The sequence below is a fragment of the Halichoeres trimaculatus genome, unplaced genomic scaffold (genome assembly GCF_033239565.1).
Source record: "Halichoeres trimaculatus isolate MK-OKI-2021-1 unplaced genomic scaffold, fHalTri1.1 fHalTri1_scaffold_7, whole genome shotgun sequence".
Taxonomy (NCBI): Eukaryota; Metazoa; Chordata; class Actinopteri; order Labriformes; family Labridae; genus Halichoeres; species Halichoeres trimaculatus.
In genome coordinates this window covers 22,579,881-22,597,938 of record NW_027437185.1, presented here as the reverse complement: position 1 = coordinate 22,597,938, position 18,058 = coordinate 22,579,881, and the positions used below count along the sequence as shown (strand labels likewise).

General features: G+C 39.5%; 1 long non-coding RNA gene across 3 annotated transcripts in view; it reads left to right on the top strand.

The window, feature by feature from the left end:
* LOC141793245 (uncharacterized) overlaps positions 1-18,058 on the top strand; it is a 252,698-nt gene that overhangs the window by 40,869 nt on the left and 193,771 nt on the right. The window contains exon 4 of one of the 3 annotated variants that reach the window (XR_012598401.1): positions 9,191-9,297. The exons of the other annotated variants lie outside the window; for them this stretch is intronic. This is a non-coding gene — a long non-coding RNA (uncharacterized LOC141793245). Of the gene's footprint in view, positions 1-9,190; positions 9,298-18,058 lie in introns of those variants that run through there. 3 annotated transcript variants of the gene reach the window in all.

The window sequence follows — 18,058 nt, the reverse complement described above, 5'->3', positions numbered from 1 at the left end:
CCTTTGTACTAACACAAATAACCATGAATAATTCAGAGACCTTTCTCTCAAGTGACTTCTGTGAGTATCTATAGGTGAGTAGTTTATATGTAGTAAGGTAAAGAAGATTTTTTATCAGTTTCTTTTCCAAAACCTCCCCCAAAATCTCCATCACCAACACCAACTATTGACTTAGAATGTATCCTTTCTACTAGATGTGTTATCGGAAGTCTTTTTAATCGCTGAATTTGTTCTCTCTTGGAAATTACATAGGATGCCATGCTGAGATGTAAGAGTGTCTGCCCTTTTTTATAGCCAGCCTGTCAGAGTACATTATTACAAGCCTTATTGGTTCCCTGATTTTCATTTAATCTGCCTCCGAGATGCATTATTGCTCACCCTTTATGATCTCATATTGTTTTATTGAACATGCATTGTGCCTCTCTGCTGGTGCTTGCTTTTATGAGGATGCAGTAAATTCCACTCTTTTAAGATGAAATCTTGAATTACTTTTAAAAAGTTGGTTCGAAGGAGCACAAAGGGCACAGGCTAAATGTGGAGGCTGTGCCATAGTGGGGTGTGGTCTTGTGCTGGGATCACACAAATTTTGAGCCAGACTAGTTTCCTGAGATTTATTTTAAACAGATAAACTATTTGAGCTAGCAGGGTTGTAGGGTAGTAGGTTGGGATAGGATTCTGGTGCTTTCCAAAAGCTGTCACTGGTCCTGCTTAATTATAACACTGATAAAGCTCCAGCACTCATCAGTTGTCCTACTCTGGTTTGAAGCATCCTGTAGCACTTAGGTATTAAAAATAGGGTGACAGTAATGTGCCTTTGTATTTAAATGACTGATGAGCTCTGATGACATTTCACCTGATGCCATAAATGATCACATTCCCCATTCTGATGATGCAGTTTTATAAAGGACAGTAGTTAATACGTGAGAGGGCATTCTTTACAATGAATACGGGTTGTTATTGGCAGCACGTCGTGCCTGCAGCATCATTAAAATCTCATTTGGAGTTTTATACACTTAAGCAGACTCCATACTGAGAGGAACGTAGATCAAAGACGAAAGAATTTCCACACAAATGTTTTGCAAAGCAATCTTTATCCTTTCTAAAAATATGTATTTTAATAGTAAGATTATATGACTAAAGGTTAAATCTGTTTGAATGTTTGTAAACAACTTTTTTTATTTCACATTGCAGCCCTAACTTTTTTGATGATAAATATTGTGGTTTACAGCTGGAACAGAGAGCACAATGGGTAATCTGCTGATGATATTCAATCATCAAAATTACTGACATTAAATCTGTAGCTTCCCTGTTACTATCATCTTGTTGTAATTTCCTCCATATTACATCGAGTTATCCCAGTAAAGTGTCAGCTTTTGCAGTGTGCATTAAAAATGTATGATTACATGTGTGGGACTATAAGCCAACAATTTCCTGTGAGCTCCAGAAGTCAAATTTAACAAGAACAAGGTTTTAATTTCCTAACTTTGCCCTGGGTCTTACACAACCCATGACACTTTTGACTGTTTGTGCAGACACAGGGTTGTGAATATTTCCAGAACCTTCTCTCCTTCAGGTCTGCTTCCCTTCTTTTCCTGTCATCCCTCCCTTTTTCTTTCTTTCTTTCTTTCTTTCTTTCTTTCTTTCTTTCTTTCTTCTCCTCTCTTACCCCCTCTCTTCACCTTCCCTTGCTTACTTCCTTTTCCTCCCTCTTTCTTGTCTACCATCCTCCTTTTCATCTTTTTTTCCCTCTCCTTCCTTTCCTCGTCCTATTACTCCATCCTTCTGTCCTCATTTGCTGCTCTCCTCTCCTTGCTCCCTTCTTTCTTTCTTTCCTTCCTAACCCCTACCTTTCTTCCTCCCTTACTCCCTTCTTACCCCCTCTTCTCGCCTTTCCTTACTTCCTTCCTTCCCCCTCCTTCTTGTCTGTGTTCCTCTTTTTCCTCCTCCTTCCCTGCCTCATTTCCTTCTCTCCTAGCATCCCTCCACCCTTTCCCCTCCCTTCCTTTCTTTAATTCTTCTCTTCCCTCTATCGCTTCTTCTCCTTTGCTTTCCTTCACTCTGTCTCTCCTGTACTCTAACATTTTGCCTTTCTCTCTTCTATCTTTCCCTCTTCTTCCTTCCCTCCTTCCTTTCTTTCTCCCTATTTTATTTTCATAGAGTAGAGATAAAACGGAGTGGTATCTCTTTCTACAAGTATGACCTGGGAAAGAATAACAGAGACAGAATACTTGCACTTTCATTCAGTAGGAGTACAGAAATCCATATCAGATGGAATAACATTTAATTTTTAACTAGACTTTTCATGTGTTCTGGTATACACTATCTGCTAGTCTTGGTTGATGTTTTTCCACTCTTAATGCAGTAGTTCATCAGCATGACTTTGTTTGATGGCTTGTCAGGTGATTTTCAAACCACATCCACACCAAATGTAAAAAAAAAAAAAGCGCCTCTCTTGTATTATAACAAACGCTGGATTAAAATTGTTTCCATGCAGATAGAGATGCTGATTCACAGAAATGTTTTTCTCAGCTATGAATTTTTGTACAAGACACAAGAATAACCCCCTCCTCTAAGGAATACCTTCCCAAAAACCTGCCTCATAAAACAATAAAGCACAGCTAGTTGTGCTTTATGAGTATTATCGGCTCAGCTGGAGCGCATATCTGACCAAATTACTTGGCCGAATCTGCACATTATATAACAGTGTATTAACTAAGAATAATGAGTCAGCTGAATTGTCATGCATTTATGTCTGCTTTAGTGTTATAGCAGTAAAGGGTATTACATTATTTAAAGGTATGCGCACAGAGTTTAGAAAAGAGGCTTTGGTGCATTCAAACGGAGAGGATTTCACCAGATTTTGGGACTAATCTAAAAGATCCACATTTTTTTGCAGCTTTGAGACAAATTTATGTGTATTATTATGTACTGTTATGATAACATACAGGAATCCTCTAAAGACCTTTAGAAACAATACCCTGTCTAAATGCAAATTTCAGTAATATGCATGTGTTTCCATTTCAGAGCATCTTAAACAACCTTTTTTTTTGTCTCAGCACAGAATCATCTGGGTCTTAATCACTTGTTGTAAAGTCTGGCATAACTGCTGAGGTGATGCTGTTTACATCTGTTTTACACAGACCTCCTGTTGATATTTACTCTGTGTCAGTGAGACATATTCATTGCAACTATTCCTCATGCTCATGAGCTGTGGCCTCTGCGCTGCGTTCAGGGGAATACTTCATAGTGAGAAGAATCATATGGACGTATAAATCAAAAAGTGCATTCTCAAGTGATAAAGAGGAAGATGAATATGCTCAATCCAATAGTGCCTGTGGAAGGAGCTGAGGGCTTGAGGTATTCAGAAGCAGCCCACCCCCTTCAATAAGCCATGAGCAGATGAATGGACTGTTCTCCCATTCCAGGCTGATTGGTGCTGACAAACTATAGATCACCTGTGAGAGAGCAGCACCCTATTTCACCAGGACTTGTCTCTCTCTATCCCTCAGCTGCTGAAACCACTTGACTCAGGATTCGACGACAGCTCAGGCCTTTTGTGTGACTTTGATTTTTCCTCCCTCAAAGCTGAAATAGATGTTACAGGAGCTCTCTGGGGTGGATACAGACCATAGGCAGCAATAAGGACTTAGAAATGTCCCTGTACCCTACTTTTCCTTTATTTGTTGGTATTTTGCTATAAAGTTTAACTTTCTTGAACATTTCAGACAAGAAAATCTATTTCACAAGACATTTTTCTTAGATTTAGTTTGGGGTTTTCTTTTGTACAAGACCATCTAGTTTTTTTTTAATCCTATACAGAGCTTTAGCTGAGATATAGTCTCTTTGAGCGAGATAAAACTTAAAACCCGAAAATCACGATTTGTATTGTTTTGTTTTTAAAATGACTAAATTCTGCTTTTGTTAACTAGCCAGAACTTTTTGGAGACATTTCAATCTATAGTATAGCCCTCTCGAGTTGTATGAGGAAGAATTTAAAACAATGAACAATAGAAAAAATAAAATGTGTTTTATCTATCAAGCAAGCTAGTCAAATTAACCAACCCTAAAAGGTGTGCGTTGATTCAACAACACAACTGACAAAAAATGATTACAAACATAGATGCTGACAAATTTAATGGTCAATTAGTTATTGGTGATATGGATGGAAATAAAAAGTACTGAGACATCATGTATTATTTCTTTCTTTTCTGTGTGGTACATGCAAAACCAGAATTCAGCACAACCTAACATGCCAGTGACCAATTGTAGCTTGTGCGTTTTTTTTTTTTTTTTAAACTCAACAGGGGATATTTCCTTCTTTTTTTTTTGTACTCTGGCATAATTTGCATTAACCCTCCTGTTATCTTTGGGGTCAATTTGACCCCATTCAGTGTTTATCCTTCAAAAAAATAACAGTTAACTTTTTTATTTTGGCTTCATATTTCATGACTTTTCCTAATTTAATGGGAACTATTGATTTAGCATAAAATTATTATGATGATATTTTTTCATTTTGCTGTACACATATTGCACGCATCGGTGTTCCTCTGGGGTCAATTTGACCCCAAGCTGTTTTAGCTGTGTAAAACTTGTCTGTCTCTGTGTGACACATGTGTGACCTTAGATTCCCACACCTGCAGGTGCAGAGTTGATTCTTTTGAGTTGATACATGTCAAGGGGGGGGGGGGGGGGGGGGGTAATGGGAGGAATGAATGTATGTGTGTGTGACCTACTACTCACAGAACTGATATTTCCCGCGCTGTGGAAGGTGGGATATTCCCGCAAGGACATTGGTAGTTCATGTAAAATAAGGGAGGAGCAAACATAAAAGCTTGCCTTGCAGCTCTCTGTCCAAATCATTAGGGCCCGAGCCCGACAACCACAGGTTGGGCGAGAGCCCTATTGAAACCCTTGTGATTATTATTATACGCCTTTTTTCTTCTTTATTATTTGTTTCTGCCAAAACATCCCCAAATTGCGTGCCCTTCGCTTGGAAAAACGTGAGCACGCCTAGCCCCAAAATTCGCATGCCCGAAAAAATGTATCAATTTGCAACTTGCACAAAAATGAACGCGCCCCCAGGGGATTAAAACTGCGACCCCTTGGGTGACTTTGAGCCACAGCCCTAAAATTTGGTGTGTATAATAAGCATGCCCAGCCCTACAAAAATAGTCCCTTAAGATTTTTGTGCTTTACGAACACGGACTTCGCAATTTGGGCCTAAACATTGTAATTTAGCGATTTTGGCAAACATATTTGAACAAACTGGGTTTTTCGCTTATCAACTCAAAACTTGGCTTGACTATACTACTCCCATTGAAGATCAATAATCATAATTGAATTTTTATATTTTTTGCGGTGTGGATATGACATGGGCTCAAACTCTGCTACTGCCAGTCCCAAGACCGGATAACAAAAGAGGAGGGGTGAGTGAGACGTTATAGTGACCACAAATATGTTACAAAAAATAGATAAAATAAGTAAATAAAAATGTTTATGAGAGTAAAGGGGGGGTTACCAACATCAATCAATATGGTCCATTCTCCGAGAGTCATGAATGTGCACGCCAATCAGAAATGATTTGGATTAAAGATTTGAAAGATACACAAACTCTAAAACTATAAGTTTGACCTGATGGTGGCGCTGCAGGGAAAGGTCATATCATCACCAAAACCTATAGGGGTCATACTCTTGTGGTCATTAATGTTTTCAGTAAATTTGAGAAGATTTGGATAAAAACTTTTCAAGATACATTATTTCTGATTGAAAGTTTGGCCTGATGGTGGCGCTACAGGACAGGTCAAGGTGTCATTATCAAGGGGTTATTTATGTATTCAACAAATAAACAAAGTTCCTTGACCAAAAAACTTGGTCAACTATTTTCTGTAAATCATTTTCTGGGGGCAAATATCCCTGGGGTCAAATTGACCCCAAGGGTAAAATGTGTGAGTAATATTTGAGGACGATAGGAGGGTTAAAGGAAAAAAAAGTTATTTTCATTCGTAACCTAAGTTCAGAATTCTTTCCTGTTTCATTATCTGCACTTATTTAGGAAGGTAAATTTGGATTACTCTCTACTGATGCCTCTGTGTGAAGCTTGTGCTAATTGGAAAGGAGACTTGTTACAAAAGTGGGAAACTCACCATTGATCTCAGCTGGATTGTGTCTGACATCACTCTTTGTCCGTGCGGGTGATGAAAGCACTAGAATTAAAAGTCACCCCATGCAGAGACTGCAGCTGAATTACCCCTAATATACGGCATAAATGAACCCTGCATGTGTCATCCTGTTGAGAACTTATGACAAATGATATAATGAGCCCACGGCAACTGTGACTTTTTCAAAAAAAAAAAAGAAAAAAAAAACTCATTAGAGATGGCAAAGTATATGTTTCTATGACCATTAACAGGTGGTTTAGTAATAGCCGGGCAGTTTATTTGTGAACGTTGAAAAAAGCATGTGAACTACAAGCAAAGGAGAACTTATTGGTCTAATAATTTGCAGGATTTTTATCCTATTAACGCATCCTTCAGAGTCATTTTTAACACATCTTTTATCGCCCAGGGCAAAACTGCAGTTCTTTGATCCTCTGCAAGTCTGTGCATAAAGGATCATAAGGAATTGTGCCATTAGGATTAGTGGAACAGCTTCTTTTATCAATTACATCAAAGTTTCAGCTGGTGCCCATTAAAGACACGCTCGGACAGATACAAACACACATGCGCATCCTTTAATTCAGTGGACATCCAAAAGATTGTTGGTAAAAATAAGAAGCACATTTTTTGTACTGGACTTGACTCAGTGTCTGCATAGTAATCAGCTTGTAAATTTGGGTTGAATCACAAGTCAATCCTCAAAGCATCATGCTTGTTAGACCCGTAGGCTGCAGGCTAGGAGCTTGGAAGAAAGCCAGGGGCATTTAAAACAGTCTTCTATCCAAAGAAGGGATGAAAGCTACTTTTAACTCCTGCTATGCTGCCAGTGTTGAAAAGACACTGTTGACACTGTTAGTGTGTTATGTGCAAACAGGCTGTAATGTACACCAACTGCAGATGACACTAATGATAATAAGCAGCAGGGAATAGCTTGTTATTACCAGCTTGGAGGCTCTCTGATTAGCAACAGAAATGAAGCTCCTGCCTCAGAAATTACAGGACAGAAACTGTACTTTCTTATTTAAAGTAATGACTGTGAAGACACCAGTTGAATTAACAGTTGGTCGCAGGGCGTGAAAAGCACAACCTCTACAATGCCCTTGTGAGACGGTAAATTTTATGATGGAGCCCTCTGTGTTGGGCATTCATTGAATATAATCCCCCATGACTTGTTATATGGCAGCTAAGAGGAGATGGATCACCCGCTCAAAGCAGATGCTGCCACCACACACAGGCCCCTCTGAAAACAATGTGATCCTCCAGGACCAACTAAAGCACACACAGAGGCAGACAAACAAGACGAAGGCATACACTCATCTTAATATATTACATGGACGTGCCCCCTGCTTGTAGGCTACGCAGACACACACACACACACACCAAATGCAAACATGCTCCTTTTATGCCTTAGCAGAACACAGAAACACAAACTCAGCCACAGACAGACACACAACGGGATTTTGCCGGCCCACGAAACACACATAAGCCAGGCTTTATTTGTTTGCGTTTTATTCTCTGAGCTATAACAGAGAGGACATCACACAGGGAAGAGCTGTCGATAAAACCCGCTCAGCATGCCTTGTAGTGTTTATTTTGGTATGAAAGGTAAGGTCACACCATGTTGCAGACAGCGAGTTTCTATAGAGCAAATACATCCTGGATACTGAAGTCATATGTTTTCAAACTGGATTTACTGAAACCCCATTCTACAAAGTTAATGTTTTATAGATGCATTTCGGTCTAGTTGGAGGGTGTGTTTTTCAAATTTAGAAAACCAGGCTGTACAAGGAATACAAAATCATGTATGCTGGAAGAGCTTAGTGAATCTTTGGAGCTACTTTCTAATGAAGAAGCATGTCATATGGGACCATTTTTTTATTTCTCTTTAATACCCCTTTCCTTTTAGAATTTAAGATGCTGGCATGTTTTGTAAAGTCACCATTGTCATGGGAATAGAAACAGAGTGTGTGCTCACAGAGAGCTAAATGTCAACCTACCTCCCTTGAGTAAATGACTCATATGGTGCTTGGAGACTGAAGTAGATAGGTGTGTAATAGCTTTAAGCTGGACCCAGGTAAAAAAAAAAAACAAAAAAAACAGGGTGTTGCTGGCCTATTAAAAATGAGTAAGAAGTAGTTCTCCTTCCTATCCACAATATAAATCTATCATTCTGTACTTGCTTCAATTAATTTGATACAAAGGGAGATGCAACATGAACAGACATGATGTAAGCCAGCAGACCTTTTTAATCTCACATTTTTAGGTGAGAGTCCATCTCTCTTCAGCAGGAAGGACAATGCTACGCGCCCTGTGTGCAAACTTCCCTCAATGTCTCCTTTGTGTGATCTGTAAATGAGAGACAATTTGCATTACGTGGCATTGGTAAAGGGATTAGGAGACATGATTTATGCTCCAAAGACATTTATCGTTCAAAGCAAATGAGTTTCTTTTCTCAGCGGAACAATGGAGGACTGCCTGACTCCTCCCTTAATCTTTGTGGACAAAAAGGGCTCACTAAACTGGAACTGAGGGTCCATGTAATTCAGACCCTGATTAAGCCACTTCTCCTAATTTTACATTCGCCTGGCTTTCTATTCCCAAAGTTATGAGCATTAATCATGGTTACACCAGAGGTTAAAACAATCTAAGGGTTACTTTTTTAATGGTTATTGCTGAGACAGAGGAGCAAAGGTTGGATCAAAGGTTTCTTTGTTGTGAAAATAGTTAAGAAAATGAGAAAAGCCAAGGCAAAAAAGAGAAAAATGGTTATGTTTCCTTTGTTCCTTCTTTTTCTCTTTGTCCTGAGAATGCTTTGCAGACGTGAGCTGAAGGTGCCTTTCCTTTTTTTGAAACAGGCAGTTACAAAAACAAAACCCTCTACTGTTTACTACTGTCCCCTTTGAAAATGATTTGTTGGAATTGGTCCCTGACACAGCTCCAGGATATTTTGTCGTTAACGTCCCAGATCCGAAAGTGTTTTTGACCTCGTCCTCCTCCTCTTCCTCCTCCTCTCCCTCCTCCCACCCCTTCTGCAGCACAGCACACCTGCAACACAGATCTGAAAACACAAGTACTGGTTGAACCTCAGCCCAGGAATACTTACATTACTGAATGGAGTGCTTTCTGTATACTGTACACTGTCCATGACCACGAAGAGCCTGAGGGGACGTCAGAGTCAAAGGAGTCAATATGATTGGCATGACTTTCAACCTTGGTGGTGGTGGTGGTGCTTGGTGGGGAAGGGGGGTGAGGGGTGGGGTCTTGGCTGTTAACACATGGCATGGTACTCAGCCAGGGAGATTAATGGTTCTGACTGCATCAGCCCGGTGACTGGGGATCAGAGGATGTAATTGGGTTGAGCCCAAATATGGGCATTCTAGACAGCTGCTCATAGCAGGAGCCAATCACACACTCCCATCCCTGCCACGCTTCCAGTTGTTTGCCACCTCAGGTAAAGATACTCGAATCTCTTCTGCACTGAAGGAGCTGCTTTGAGATTATACTCTTGAGTCCCCATCGTATTCCTGGAGGGTTCTTTAAAAAATCAAACATCCATCATTTCAGAGACTTAACAACTACTCAAAGAAGCAAAACATGTTTTTTTTCAAGAACTACTGATAGAGAATAATCATCATGTTATTTTGAAAACTGTCATATATTCCCTGGAATTATGTAAGGTCTGGTCTTTATTGTAAGAACATCTTATGTATGAGAGGTGCCATTTTTTACCAGTTACTGAGGCTGAAATCGAAACAAACATGATGTCTTTCTTTAGTACGAGATTTGTTGTCCATGTGTTTGCACTGTGTATGATATCTATACATTTTTGTATTGTCATACTATAATATCTTAAAAAGGGTGATCTCAAGAACATTTCTGTCATATTTTTAAGTTAAGAGTTACAGTAGAACCATGTGTCTGGTGTATTTCTGGCCACATATTGATGATAAGAGGGTATCTTATGTGTACAAATTCCATCTAACTGTACCTAAATGAAGTAATAATCTCTGCTTCAAAACTAGCCAACTTGAAACGAGCTGGACCTGCTCCTTTGACATTGTCACGCTCCCCTAATTCCAGCAAAGTCCCCACTCTGATCCCAGCTGTAGCAGAGAAGAAATCATGTAAATTTATTGGTGACATTGAGATGGTTCTTTGCTATTCAAATGAGTCCTGCCTCGTCAGACGCTAAACGGTAGCGTGCATTGGCTGGTAGCAGTAACCTCCCAGCAAACAGCTGTGACCCCATGCAGGAAGTCAGACATCCCACTTCCTGTGGCAAGCTGTGCCGCTGGCTCTCTTGGCCGAGGATGGCTTTCTAATTGGTGTCCTCTCACCCCTTTACTCGGAGATGCTCCTGCCTGACAGGTCTTGGCAGCAGGAGAAGATGTCCTTGGGGAGAAAAAAAAGTCAGATCTGAGAAAATGCCAGAGTACAACATTTTAGAAAACGTCCCTCAAAGTCTTTTTCAAAAGTAAACTAAGGGGACTTTTATAAGGCACAAAGAACAATAAAAGAAGGAACCAAGCGAGCCTGTGACTTTCTACTTACCATTGATGTTGTTTTGGGATTGAGTTTTACATCAGCCAAGTGCTTATTAGTCAGAGGGATGGCATTCAGTTAATCAAATTTTTTCTTTGTATGAGAGGCTGAACAGGTTGGTGTGTAATTTGAGTTATTAACTGATGAACGTATCCAAGGTTTTAGAATTCAGAAAGAATTTAGGGTGACAAAGGTTGAGAATCTCTCCTTTCAACTCATTTTCTCTGGAAAATGCAGTTTAAAGTAAATGTTTTTTCCTAATCAAATATAAGGCTAATTGCTTAAGATACGCTCAGATTGTGCAGAAAAAAAGGAGATGTAACCATACACTCAACTCATAATTTGATGCGATTTCCAATACGGGGTTAACAATGCAATTATCTTACGATTTTTTAAGAGAATGAGCTCGCAGACAAAATATGACTGAAAAAGATTCTTTTGACCATTTCTGCAACTGCAAAACACAAACCATGCAATTAATTCAAAATTTGAAACACACACACACACACACACACACGCGCACACACGCACACACACGCACACACGCACACACGCACACACACACACACACACACACACACACACACACACACACGCACACACGCACACACACACACACACACACACACACACACACACACACACACACACACACACACACACACACATGTACATGTATAAAATCTACAAAAAATATTTCCTCCTATTTTTAACAAATTCCACAAATAAATAAATAAATAAATCCCAGGTTCAAAGTTTTATGATTTTTTTTTATTTACACAAATTTAATTTAGCCTTATCTAATGCCACTGTTTATCTGGGCTTAAAAATGACTTAAAATTGATTAGATTTGCTGATACACATTTATGTAAAATACATTTCTTTACTAAAATATAAAGTATAATATTTACAGTCATATTTACTCATATTTGTGAAAGTAAATAGTGAATTAAAAGAAGTTGAATGGCAATAAGTTGTACATGTGTACACCCTGGCCATCCCTACCTATGTCACTGCCCTCATTGTGCCACCCCAGTCTGAATATCTAGACATGTCCCTGCACAAAGGCACATAACAGTGTGGTATGAAAGCCTGAGCTGGAGGAAGACTCCTCTTGATATTTAAGGAATGAAAGCAAAGATAGTCAAACTACAACTCTTGTCTCAAAGAGACAGCAGAAAGGTGCCTCCTGAAGAAGCAAAAGGAGGATTAACGATCAGCCAGTGCTTAATACACTTAAGTGATTTTACAGCTGGAACACAGCACTGATCATCATTTCAGTCTCCACAATGTGATCAGGATGAAGTTTAAAGTAAATATAAACCGCACAGCGTGACAGGGGGAACTTCTGCTTTGCTGACTTTATATATGGATATACACCTAGAAGTAGCAGTGGAAACTAAAGTTTTCTCTGCCACTCACAGGATTTTTACGTTGTGAAGTGCATCATTAAAGCATATAAAACAAATCTAGATGATAACACGTATCTTTAAACTCTGGTAAATGATTGTAGTAAGTGTGGGATGGATTTTCTTCAGTTACTGTGTCTTCTGTGCACGCATCGGGGCAGATCTGAGCGAAGAAGATCATAGTTCTGAAGACATTACAGTGCGCCACAATCATTGACAGTAGAGGAAACCCTGAAATAACCAAATGAATAGCACAAAAAAAATCCTCTTCACATAAACAATCTCAGGTTTGCTTGTGTTCCTAGTTAAAGATTTACATTTTTAAAAGGAAAAGCAGCCCTCTGCTGTTTGAATAGGGCATCACAATTTATTTTTTATCTCAGTTGATTTGAATTGTCACACAGTTGTATCGATTTTTAACTGTCCCATGATGCATCATTACATCCCTAATGATTATCAGGATTAAGGCCCATTGGCTGAAATGCTGCTGTTGCTGTGCTTAACTATAGATATATTCAACCTAACATGTTGTATTTTGGAAGTTCTGCATCCATTATTTCATCCATCCATCCATTGCCCTTCACCGCTTATCTAAGCGATTGCAGGGGCTGGAGCCTATCCCTATCATTGGACAAGAGGTTGGGTACATCCTGGAAAAGACGGCACACTCTTTAGGAAATTTTTAAAATTTTATTTAAAATTCATTTTATTTGTAAAGAGCCAGTTTCATCCAGTATACAAGAAGACAGAGAATATGGAACTGAAAGTTCAGAGGTGAAATAAGTGCAAATGCTATCTGCTGAACTGCAGTACGCTCTCTACCTGCTTTGCTCTGTAATTGAGTGTCTTCCAGCGCACTCAGTCATATGCATCATCGTGAAAACAAATACTGCCCACTTAAATTCACAAGGGTCACTTCCTTCATGATTCACTTGCTGCACTTTGACCACAGGTTTAGTTCTGGATCATGCACCCTCCAGCAGCTCTTTGATGATTTCCTTATAGTGGGTGTCTGCTGGAGTAAGGGAAACCATCTGCAGCTAAATGTCAAAAAGATCAAGGGGCTGGTGGTAGATTTCCGTCAGAGCAAGAAGCTACTGACACCTGTCATCATTCAGGGTGAAGAGGTAGAGATGGTAGAGACCTACAAGTACCTGAGCGTGTACATCAACAAAGCAGGCCGATCTGACAAAAAGAGAGATGCTGTACAAGAGAGGCCAGCGCAGGTTTTACTTACAGACTCCTCTGAAGGAGACATTAGGTCTGTGCAGCAGACAGCGCTTCATTTTGAATCAAGCCGCTGAGCCTTGGGCAGTGTGTTTGTGTCTATAAATTCAGGAGTCAGGGTCAAAGGTTAAAACACAGGCTGTATTACAAAAGTTGTGAAGAAGACTGTCTGTCTAACTGCTTTCTGCCTCACTTTGTTGTAGTGCAGCTTCTGCTGCTGCAGCCAGGTTTTCTTATCCACTAAATCCCGTTACAGCAAATTGCCCCATGGCAGTCTATGCAAAATGTAATCCATTTATTTGTTTATAGTGACCTGTGCTCCTCATGTTTATGACCCTAGAACTACCGTTTAAAAGACAATGTAGACTGCCACGCTTATTACAGCTTTAATTTTGCCTTGATGAAGTTGTGCTGTGATTTTGGTCTGAAAACGGAAAAGACTGTTTGGTTAGGGATTACAATTTTCCAACTTCTTCATTGATCAGCAACTGAAAGACAATAGATAGCAACAGTCAGGTATAACAATTTATCAGACAAATATGCTATTCTTGGGGAGCTCATGTTGGAATTAGGGGTGTGCATCTGTCCTTTGACAATGACTAAGATTGGATCATTCATTAAAACACAAAATAAATGTTTCAAGTTGAATCCAGTTCAATGCAATTTGATGATTAATTCCTCTGTCACTTTCTCATCTATTTAACAGAAAAATATAAAGACTAGGGCTGGGCAACGATTAAAACTTTTAATCGTGATTAATCGCATGATTTCCCTGATTAATCATAATTAATCGCATTGTGAAAGTGCCATAACATCTGTCATGCAAACACTAAATCAGTACTTGTTATACAGTGATAGTTAAATCACATATTTAGAGCAAATCAATTTTACAAAATGTAAATACAAAATTAAAGCTTATTGCCACTGTCAGGGCATTAAAGTGATACTCCGAGATGGAACAAGTTGGATCCTATCACAAGGTTTAGGGCAGAAATTACCCCTACAGCGGTGATTTTGTGCAGCAGAAGCCCAGGGCGCTCGCACCAAACACCCGGGGCCATATTTTACTTGACCAAAAACACAAATAAACGGACTCCCACCGAAAACCTCTGATATTGGTCTGCATTCACGCTTTATTTAGAGAATTTTCAGCGCGTTGCTTTCACACAAAAACACAGCTAAATAAGGCTCAAGTTCTCATCGTGTCTCTTTGTCCTGGCAGATTACCTGCGTTTGTTTATATCTGGCACGCCGTGTGCGCGGACTGATACACTAAGAGGCGAGCGCCTTTAAAAGGCAACTCCGGTTTTTTGACACCTGGACCTTATTTATAGGTGTGTGCATGCTCATATACTCACTCAGACAAACATCGTGCAGCTCGGAGTCCTTCAGAAGTTATTTAGATCCAGCTGATTTTAGCCGCACTTAGCAGGGGCCACGGCAAGGGAGCTTCAGCGCGGGACATAATCTCTGCAAAATCGCTCATTTCGGCTATATTTTTTCATCTATCGCTATCCATCGTTGTCACAAACATACTCCTCTTCTGTTGCCATTGGCGAACACGGTCCACAAGCGCACCACCAGTTCGCATTGAGTTGTGGACATGCTCCTGTTTGTTGTTCTCGAGCCAGCTCTTCATCTCTCTCCCTCTGCATCCTTCTTTCATGGAGCTCCTCGTCCGTGTACTCAGGCTCAAACCGGTATGGACAACCGTCAAACTCGAAGTCATAGTCTGAAGACGGAAGACGAGCTGACTTTATGATAACACTGGCAATGGATGAAAAAATATAGCCGAAATGCCCCTCTTCTCCATGCTTGTTTTGGTTACTCATCATGTTTTTCCGCCAATTTCACTTCCGGTCAGCGACAGACATTTACAAAATAAAAGCATGTGAGCAACATGCACTAACGTGCGATAAAATATTTAACGGCGTTAATAGATTAACGGGTTAACGCGAAATTAACGCGTTAACTTGCCCAGCACTAATAAAGACTGGTTTATTTTAAAACTGAATAATTCAATACATTATTCTTCTCGTCGCACAATTTCTCTGTGGTTGATACTTCCAACATGAAAGTTTTTGTTTTACTTTTTTCAATTTTTGAACAACTACGCTAACAGCTAGCTAGCCAGCAGTAATACAAACATCCAGTGATGTAAGTAGGAGCAGCAGAATGCTTCTTCATATGACTTCACTGGACGTCAAATATACAAAAAAAACCCAAAACATTTTGACAAAAAACTCTGGCGCACACTTTCATGTTCGTATTTCATAAACATTGAAATAAATTTGAGCTCAAGTGCATGGTTCTACGTTTTGCTTTTGTGACAAGTTCAAAGACTGCTGTGAACCTGGGTTGGCTCTAAAGCTGAAACCATCCATCAATATTCTTGTGTACGCTCAGGCTTCCTTCGTCCATTTGAATGTTTAATAATATTTTTGTCTGATATACCCTGTTGCTATTTTCTTCTTTATGACAGTCTCTGTGGTGATTATTAAATTTTCATCTTATCTTATCTTCCTATTGACAGAGCACATTATTTTCAACTCAAATGTCTGCAACCTATATGAAATCCAATTGTGTGGACAGAGATACTGTGGTAAGAGTTAATAGATTAGAGGAATGCAGTGTGTGGAACATACAGCATCCCCGATATCCATGGTTTTGATATCGAGTGCACTAGCTGTGCTTTCAGACTTTATCTGATGATGCACAGAGGAAAGGAGCACTATCTATATTGTTAAAGCCAAAGCCTGTGGGCATCAAACATCCAAATGTCAGAGTTGGGCTAAATTCGAAGCATAAATTATTCATATGGCCCCACTAAAGGCTGAGCATGAGGTCACCAGCAGGCCTCACCAGCAAAGCAGAACTTGACAGGGAGAAGCACACAAGTAGTCCTCCAACCCCCTGTTAAGGGGGTGGGGGGGGCATCGCAAAAGCAGCTGTTGAAGCAAACAGGGGAAGTGACCTGTTCAGTAAACCATAAACAAGTGTGAAGATTATGCAAAAAGGACTTCTGCTCTGTAAACTCAGTAGGTTTTGAAAAAATTGCGCGCTCACCTTGCAGAGGTGAGGAATTGAGGTGAGAGAGGCATGCCAAGCCAGACGCACTGATGTCACCACAGATTAAAGAAGCATTTGATCCCACTGATGTATCCAACATCAGATGACAGGAGAACAATCTCAGGTCAAATGAAGCAGTGTTGCTGATTTGGTCGTGCTGCAGATCTTAACTTGTAAAGGAAAACATTAAATTTTATTTTATTTTTCTCTCTCAATTTGATGTAGATAGAAAAAAAGGCTCAGAAGATTGCAGTCACAACAAGAAAAAAACACTCAAGACAAGTAACAGAGATTAGATCTCACAGTGTGTCTGCAGGGAAGTAGCTCCAAATAGATTTGTAGCTTATGAAAGATTATTAAAAAAAGGAAACTCAACCTCAAAGGTAAGATATAGACTCTCAGTTATCCCTATAGGAGAAAATTTAGATGGAGGGTGATACAGACATGGCTTATAAGTTTGAGACTGAGCTTAGTTGAACTAAAAGCTTTTTAAGAAAATGGCTGTTGATAGAGTCAATCAGCAATTTATCACTTGAGACAGAGGTCAGTGTTCATGTCTTTCGTTGCAAACTTTTTTCTCAAAATGCGTTTTCTTTTCTGAAATTCTGGCTCCAAGAGCTGCTTCAATCACCACAAATACGCCAAATTTTCACCTTGAATACCGTTTCTTACATGCAGTATTTTTTCTACACTGTTCATGTGCATGGGGTGTTTCTTTCCCCATACACTGTGTGCTCACATTTTACACATACTGACATCCATGTTCCTGTAAAGAGAAAAGTTTTATTGAGCCAATTAATCCCTCAAGACAAAAGCACCCTGTTCTCTTCTTGTAAGACCTTTTTCTTTCAGAAACACCAATTGCTATATTTCTATTGTGCATCTCTGCAGCTGTGACAAGGAAACCAATGCTGACCTTCATTTAGACTATGGGATGACAATACCGGAGGGGAATAAGAAAGTGAGGGTGAAAAAGAAAAACGGAAAATCAATAGCTCATTTTCTGCTTTTTTGTATAGGGATTCTGATGTTTGCTGAGATAAAGGTCGACAAGCCTGAGAGATCTCTCGCACCGTCTCAACTTGAACAACCCTGAAATTGCTATTGTGTCCACAGCAATTTAAAACTGAGGAATCAGGTTTTGCACAAGACCCTGTAATGTCTCTTGTGAAAATAAGACTCAGATATTTGGATGTGTGTGTTTCACCTGCTCAGTCCTTATTTCAAAGAAAAATCAAGAATCAAAATGCTTGTTGATTCAAATGGAAAATAAACAAACTGTGAATTTTTCATCTTAGACCTGTGTTGCCTGTTGTATAGTAAGTTATTTTACAGCAGTTATTGCAACATCATTCATCGATGCAAACGTAGTCCACTTTTTCACATCATGTTCACATACAAGCATCAAAAACAGAGAAAATATAAATTAGAAATGAATTGCATCCTATAAACAGCATCCACACAGCTGCTGAGCTGTTTCAGCTCCATACTTGGCGCTAGATACTTGATGTAAGATACTTACGGTGAAACATCAAAAAGTCAGTAAACAGCTTGTGGGGGCAAACAAGCAGATGTCTCATTCTGATGTTAGAAATTATGATTGATAAAAGATCATCTGTTTAGAAAATCTTTAGATTTAAACATAACCGTTTACAT